General features: G+C 39.7%; 1 long non-coding RNA gene across 1 annotated transcript; it reads right to left on the bottom strand.

The window, feature by feature from the left end:
- Positions 1–496: 496 nt before the first annotated feature.
- LOC135541180 (uncharacterized) lies at positions 497–3,902 on the bottom strand. The gene is made up of 4 exons (XR_010455933.1): positions 3,834–3,902; positions 2,050–2,186; positions 1,284–1,377; positions 497–1,131 (listed from the first exon to the last, which is right to left on the bottom strand). It is a non-coding gene; the product is annotated as an uncharacterized LOC135541180 (long non-coding RNA).
- Positions 3,903–7,276: the final 3,374 nt, after the last annotated feature.

Genomic DNA, 7,276 nt, shown 5'->3' with positions numbered 1-7,276 from the left:
GTGTACACATCACTGACAAACTGAAATGGTCCACCCACACATACAGTGTGGTGTAGAAGGAGCAACAGCGACTTGTCAATCTCAGGAGGCTGAAGAAATTTGGCTTGTCAACCAAAACCCTCACAAACTTTTACAGATGCACAATTGAGAGCAGGGCTCTCCAGAGGGTAGTGCGGTCTGCACAACGCATCACTGGGGGCAAACTACCTGCCCTCCAGGACACCTACAGCACCCAATGTCACAGGAAGGCCAAAAAGGTAATCAAGGCAACAACCACCCGAGCCACTGCCTGTTCACAACGCTACCATCCAGAAGGCGAGGTCAGTACAGGTGCATCAAAGCTGGGACCGAGAGACTGAAAAACAGCTTCTATATCAAAGTCATCAGACTGTTAAACAGCCATCACTAGCACAGATAGGCTGCTGCCTACATACAGACCTGAAATCATTGGCCACTTTAATAAATGGAACACGAGTCACTTTAATAATGCCACTTTAATAATGTTTACATATCTTGCATTACTCATCTCATATGTATATACTGTATTCTATACTATCATTTGCATCTTAGCCTATGCACTCTGTCATTGCTCATCCAGATATATATATATATTCTTATTCCATTCCTATACCAATAGATTTGTATGTATTAGGTATTTGGTTGGGGAATTGTTAGATGTTACTTGTTAAATATTGCTGCACTTTTGTTACACTCGCAATAACATCTGCTAACCATGTATGTGACCAATATAATTTGATTTGATTGTATGGAATAAGGATCGGTTACTAGTTAGATTGTACAGCCCAGAGTGAAGGGTTTGACAGGATAAAGTGTCTGGTTTCACTTTTAATAGAAGTGTTTTGATATAACCTTCTTTGATAGTGTAAGCCATAATATAATGCTTACCTTAATATGTAACAATAATTATCACAACAGAAAGAGCTTGGAGTTATGAGTTAAACTAAGGTCATCACCAATATCCAGAGTGGTATTTGAATGAGAGAGTAAAGCAGTTATTCCTCGCTGGTTTGGAGTAAGGGATGTCAATGGACAGAAGGACTTCATCTGGTCAAAGCTCTGTCTTGCCAGTGAAGAGATCTTCATTCAGAGGGATCTCCCATGTCCCATTTTCTACAACAAAAAGACAGTTTCATACTATGAATCGAGGCATCACTCATGGTTGATTAACCATGTCCTTCCCATTTAGGTCATGTGAATTGAATGATCACGAACTGAATGAAAAGGATCAAATCAAGGAGAATCAATGCTTTGCCCAACAGTACCTGTAGACTGGACCTGTAGCATGCAGTCCAATGCAGCTAGGACACTATTGAGATCATACTTTGGGTTGGCACTGAGGATATTGCCTCCAATGGTCTGTAAACATGGGACATCATAAAACCCATCAAATAAAACACATCAATAAGGCTTTCAGGCAAGAGTAATGCAGTGGTCTAATGTCATGCGACTGGCCTATTGCACGACAGTGGCCCAGCGACACCCTTTTCACACTACATAGCCAAGCCAAGCTGTACTGTCTATGCTTGCCTAGTTATGCATTGACCATAGATGCTGGAACCATTCTAAAAAGGTGAGAAGAAAATATCTGAGCCAGCACAGTTAAGTTTGTTGGGTACATACAGGTGTGCGTTCTTAATTTGATCATTCTGTTGTCACAGGGAATTTTCCTGTGCAGGAGGAAATGCAAATTAGCACAGTTAAGTTTGTTGGGTACATACAGGTGTGCGTTCTTAATTTGATCATTCTGTTGTCACAGAGAATTTTCCTGTGCAGGAGGAAATGCAAATTGTAGTGTACTCAAGGTTTAAAAAGGCTTCTAAAGTTGGTCATTTAAAATGTCCGACTTGATTTACCCTAACTAAAAATGTATCAGCCAATACAACCATGTCCATTAATTATAATCCACATACTAATTAAAGTGTCCTTTTGCTGCAGGATTACTTTCCTGCTGTGAGAAACTGGTCAAATTATGTTAGCACATCTGTATCTGTAGGCAACAGTTATAGGGCTTACAGCCATGTTGCGGACCTGTTTCCTTGCTAGACACTGCAGGGTCTGAAGCAGGGCCTGGTACCACCTGGTTCTCGCTGCCTCCATCTCCCTCACAGCCCTCTCCATCTCCTCCTTCAGACCGGACAGGGTGCAGATAGCCACCACACTTACACCTGCATGGACACGAACACACAGCAAGTAGATGACGAAAAGCTGAAAAGTCATTGAAATGAACAGACAATAAATACACATCTAAACCTTCCATTCCTTCCCCCACGTCACAGTATGTAAATCTGAAACTCTCCCGGCGTAGATGGTAAGAGGATGATGGACTCCTTTCACTTGCATATTTGGTCCTGCTCAAAATAAATACACGCATAATAGATACAATGTGGCTTAGTAGTCATCAGGATGAATGTTTGTTGTACAGTATACAACGTATGGGTCTAAACTCAGCAAAAAAAGAAACGTCCACTCACTGTCAACTGCGTATATTTTCAGCAAACTTAACATGTGTAAATATTTGTATAACAAGACCCCGGGCATGAGCAGGGACCCTGGGTATCTTTCATTTTGTGTTTTTTAGAGTCAGTAGAAAGGCCTCTTTAGTGTCCTAAGTTTTCATTGAAAAAGCTACTTTGCCCCTTAGGGCCATGCTGACCCTATTCATTCTGAAACCCCAGCAAAAATCTGCTTTTCATTTATGGGACTTTCATTTATCTGCATGTCCAGCCCTTATATTTAGCCTGACAATTAAATGTTTTACCATTTTATTTTTTACAACAACCAGGGCGACAAGTAGACTAGTACACAAAACAATTTGACATAAACAGTTGCATTCCTGATTTTTATTGACATAAAATAAGGTCTGCCAAAGCAAAAACTTGATAAAAAAATGAATTTATATGAATGCGAAATAGTTTGCTCACTGGGAAATTAATATCCATCGAGTCAGTGACAACTGTGTGGAGTTTGTGACAGCAACTATGTGAGCTTATTATAATATTGTCACAATAGACACAAAACGTTCATATTTGCCATATTTGCCATATTTGTCATGGTAATTTCCTGTATTACTAAACATTGAGAGAGCAAACCACACTCAAGTCAGAGTTATATTATAAAGTCCATCTTTAATTATATATGAGCTTCACCATAGCCCTGTGACTCTCAGATCAATTCAGTGTCTATAAAGGAATTCTCTGAGAGTGCTTACAAAACAGTTCTTAGTATCATTTATAGCCAAGACACACTCATCTCAACTCACATGACGAAACACAGAACTCAGGAACAGTTCACAAAGAACCCTTTACTTGAAAGAGGAGTATCCCATAGCCAGATAGCATTAGCTATAAATTATCGTTCAGTTTGCTCTCCTAAAACGAGAGCTTAGGACCAAAACATTACCTTATCCAATGGCATATATCAATTTTCAATTCTAGATACTCCCATCTCAAATACACCCCCTCCTGGACAAGCTCACGGAGACAGTGAGCCTCTTCGGTCATATACTAAATCAAGATAAGGGCAACCTCAGAGGGGACATACAATAGTTACAGACACATTCCCATAAGAAGACAAGCCTCCATTCTGTCCTCCTCCCCTTCTGATATTCTTCACAGCATTACATGGTTTAACAGATACAATGACATATGAAGACAAGCCTGACCTCTCCCCTCTCTGGGCCCCTAGTGACTAAGCCCTAGCAGAGAAAGGAGAACTGCAAACTGCCAACAGTATTATCCAAAAGAAGACATCCTAATGACAAATATCTCACATAAGCATTGTTAAGTAAATAAAACATAATTTATCAATGTTACCTAAATAATTCTGATTCAACAACGACACGAGTCTCAGCTTTTAGTAGTTTGTAGCTGAAACCATTCGAACTCCACAGACATGTATGTAAAAGACCCAGCCCCGTGCCCCTTCGGGATCCGCCCTTGACTCACAAACACCACTCTAGCTCAGCCCCCATTAATCACAAAGTCTAACGGATGCAGAAGAAATATACACAATGTTTAAAATGTGTTAAAAGTCCAAAACACGCCGGCGTTACGTTGGGACTCGTTGGGTTAAGGGGACTATACCATTCCCTAACGCATCTTGCTCAAGTATAAGTGGAATTCCTTAGGTTAAAGTGTAAAGTATTAAACTCACATCACTATTCATGTGTTGCTTAGTTCCATTCTCTATACAGCACTTTCCTCCTGATTCTCCATTGCGGCAACATCCCTCTTCATTCTCTGATACCTAGTGATATGTAACATGCATTTTACAGAACATGTGCCAAAGTAATCAAAAGAGAAAGCATGTGCATTTTGGTTAAAGAGACATGTGCTTTGAATCAAACAACTAGCTTGGGGAAATGGGTTAAAGGCATTTCTCACATCACAGAAAGTACAGTGGCAGAGGTTTCCTTTGAGGAAGTCAAAAAACTGTCAATAATGTTCGAAAATAGCTAGCACCTACAGCTAACGTTTTTGTAGAGACCTTCGGACTATTCAATATTATAAAAATAATAATAATAGCCTATGTTTTATATTTGATCTGTAAAATATATAGAAATGACCTCCTAGAGCCTCTCTGATGTCCTCCATGTTGGGCTGTGGTTTGTTCCTCAGTAAAGTGTACATGGACATCACCATGCCTGGAGTACAGAACCCACACTGAGACCCGTGGGCCTTGGCTATACACTCCTTGAAGAACATAGATCAGCTTCCCTTACAATGAATGGTGAGATCCACGTGTAGGATTTAGGATCACAAAACCCTATATAACCCTATAGTAGGACCTACCTGAACCGGATGCAGTTTGGTCTTGGTGCTGCCGATACCCTCCACTGTTACCACAGCAGCCCCATGCAGTGTGCAGATGGGCTGCAGACAGGCGTTAACAGTGTAGTGGCTAGGATCAGAGGTCAAGGATATTATAAGCAGTGCCGTCTCAAATGGAATAGAATAGTGTGATGCAAATTGAAGAAGATTCCAGTCATTATACCCCTAAACTGTGTTTCTCAGTCATGATATTTTGTGGTGGTGTTATTTAGTAAAATATTAAATTGTTTTCTTCCCACATATAGTTGCGAGGGCAGTATTAAAATGAAAGGACACAGAACTCTGTTGTGGAGTTGGTCATATCTGGACACCATGACTGTGCAGGACCCACAGCCACCCACTCCACAACCATACTTAGTCCCAGTTAAAAGCACTATATAGGGAAGAGATACATGTAGATGATTTTGTCTAAGCATTTTGAAATGACTCACTGCTACTCAACCCAGCACCTTAGAGGCTGCAGCCCTATTAACATAGACATGGAATCACTGGCCACTTTAATAATGGAACACTAGTCACTTTAATAATGTTTACTTACTGCTTTACTCATCTCATTTGTATTAACTGTATTCGATTCTACTGTATTTAGTCAATGCCATTCCATCATTGCTCGTCCTAATATTTATATATTTCTTAATTCCATTCTTTTACTTTTAGATTTGTGTATTGTTAGATACTACTGCACTGTTGGAGCTAGGAACACAAGCATTTTGCTACACCCACAATAATATCTGCTAAATATGTGTATGTGACCAATGAAATTAGATTTGATGAACATAGACATTATGTGCTGTTTATTTACATAAAAAAAGGTGTTGTTATTTTGTTGAGAAAAAGTACCTTTCCTTCTGAGGAATTTGAGTAGCACCTCCTCTCTAAGATCTGAAATGTGTACATCCGCCAACGCACGCGTACACACACACACACACACACACACACACACACACACACACACACACACACACACATACATACATACACACACACACACACACACACACACACACACACACACACACACACACACACACACACACACACACACACACACACACACACACACACACACACACACTCACACACACACACACATACACATACATACACACGTACACATACACACACACACCACACACCACAATCTATTCTAAGACAACCAAGCCTCTGTCTGTGAGAAAACAGTAACAAGGCATATCTACATCAGGAGACAGGAAAGTCCCTTGAGACAGGAAAGGACCCTGGAGAGTCAAAATGAAAGTCTATGGTACCTTGAGACAATTTTGGTGGAAAGGACCCAATAATGGAGTCATAGCATCTAAATGATATGACAATAATCAATATTGGTGGCATCTAATCTATGGAGACAATAATCAGGATATTGGTGTCATACTCTCTGCATCTAATCCATGGTACTATCTGTGACAATAATCAGGATATTGGTGTCATACTCTCTGCATCTAATCTATGGTACTATCTGTGACAATAATCAGGATATTGGTGTCATCTAATCCATGGTACTATCTGTGACAATAATCAGGATATTGGTGTCATACTCTCTGCATCCATGGTACTATCTGTGACAATAATCAGGATATTGGTGGATAATCCATGGTACTATCTGTGACAATAATCAGGATATTGGTGTCATACTCTCTGCATCTAATCTATGGTACTATCTGTGACAATAATCAATATTGGTGTCATACTCTCTGCATCTAATCCATGGTACTATCTGTGACAATAATCAGGATATTGGTGTCATACTCTCTGCATCTAATCCATGGTACTATCTGTGACAATAATCAGGATATTGGTGACAATAATCAGGATATTGGTGTCATCTCTGCATCTAATCCATGGTACTATCTGTGACAATAATCAGGATATTGGTGTCATCTAATCCATGGTACTATCTGTGACAATAATCAGGATATTGGTGTCATACTCTCTGCATCTAATCTGACAATAATCAGGATAATCTATGCACTCTCTGCATCTAATCCATGGTACTATCTGTGACAATAATCAATATTGGTGTCATACTCTCTGCATCTAATCTATGGTACTATCTGTGACAATAATCAGGATATTGGTGTCATACTCTCTGCATCTAATCCATGGTACTATCTGTGACAATAATCAGGATATTGGTGTCATACTCTCTGCATCTAATCCATGGTACTATCTGTGACAATAATCAGGATATTGGTGCATCTAATCATATCTGTGACAATAATCTGCATCTAATCCATGGTACTATCTGTGACAATAATCAGGATATTGGTGTCATAACTCTATCTGCATCTAATCATGGTACTATCTGTGACAATAATCAGGATATTGGTGTCATATTGGTGTCATCTCTGCATCTAATCCATGGTACTATCTGTGACAATAATCAGGATATTGGTGTCATACTCTCTGCA

The sequence above is a fragment of the Oncorhynchus masou genome, chromosome 6 (assembly GCF_036934945.1).
Source record: "Oncorhynchus masou masou isolate Uvic2021 chromosome 6, UVic_Omas_1.1, whole genome shotgun sequence".
Classification (NCBI taxonomy): Eukaryota; Metazoa; Chordata; class Actinopteri; order Salmoniformes; family Salmonidae; genus Oncorhynchus; species Oncorhynchus masou.
The sequence above is the reverse complement of the archived record's forward strand: the minus strand, read 5'-3'. Positions and strand labels throughout refer to the sequence as shown.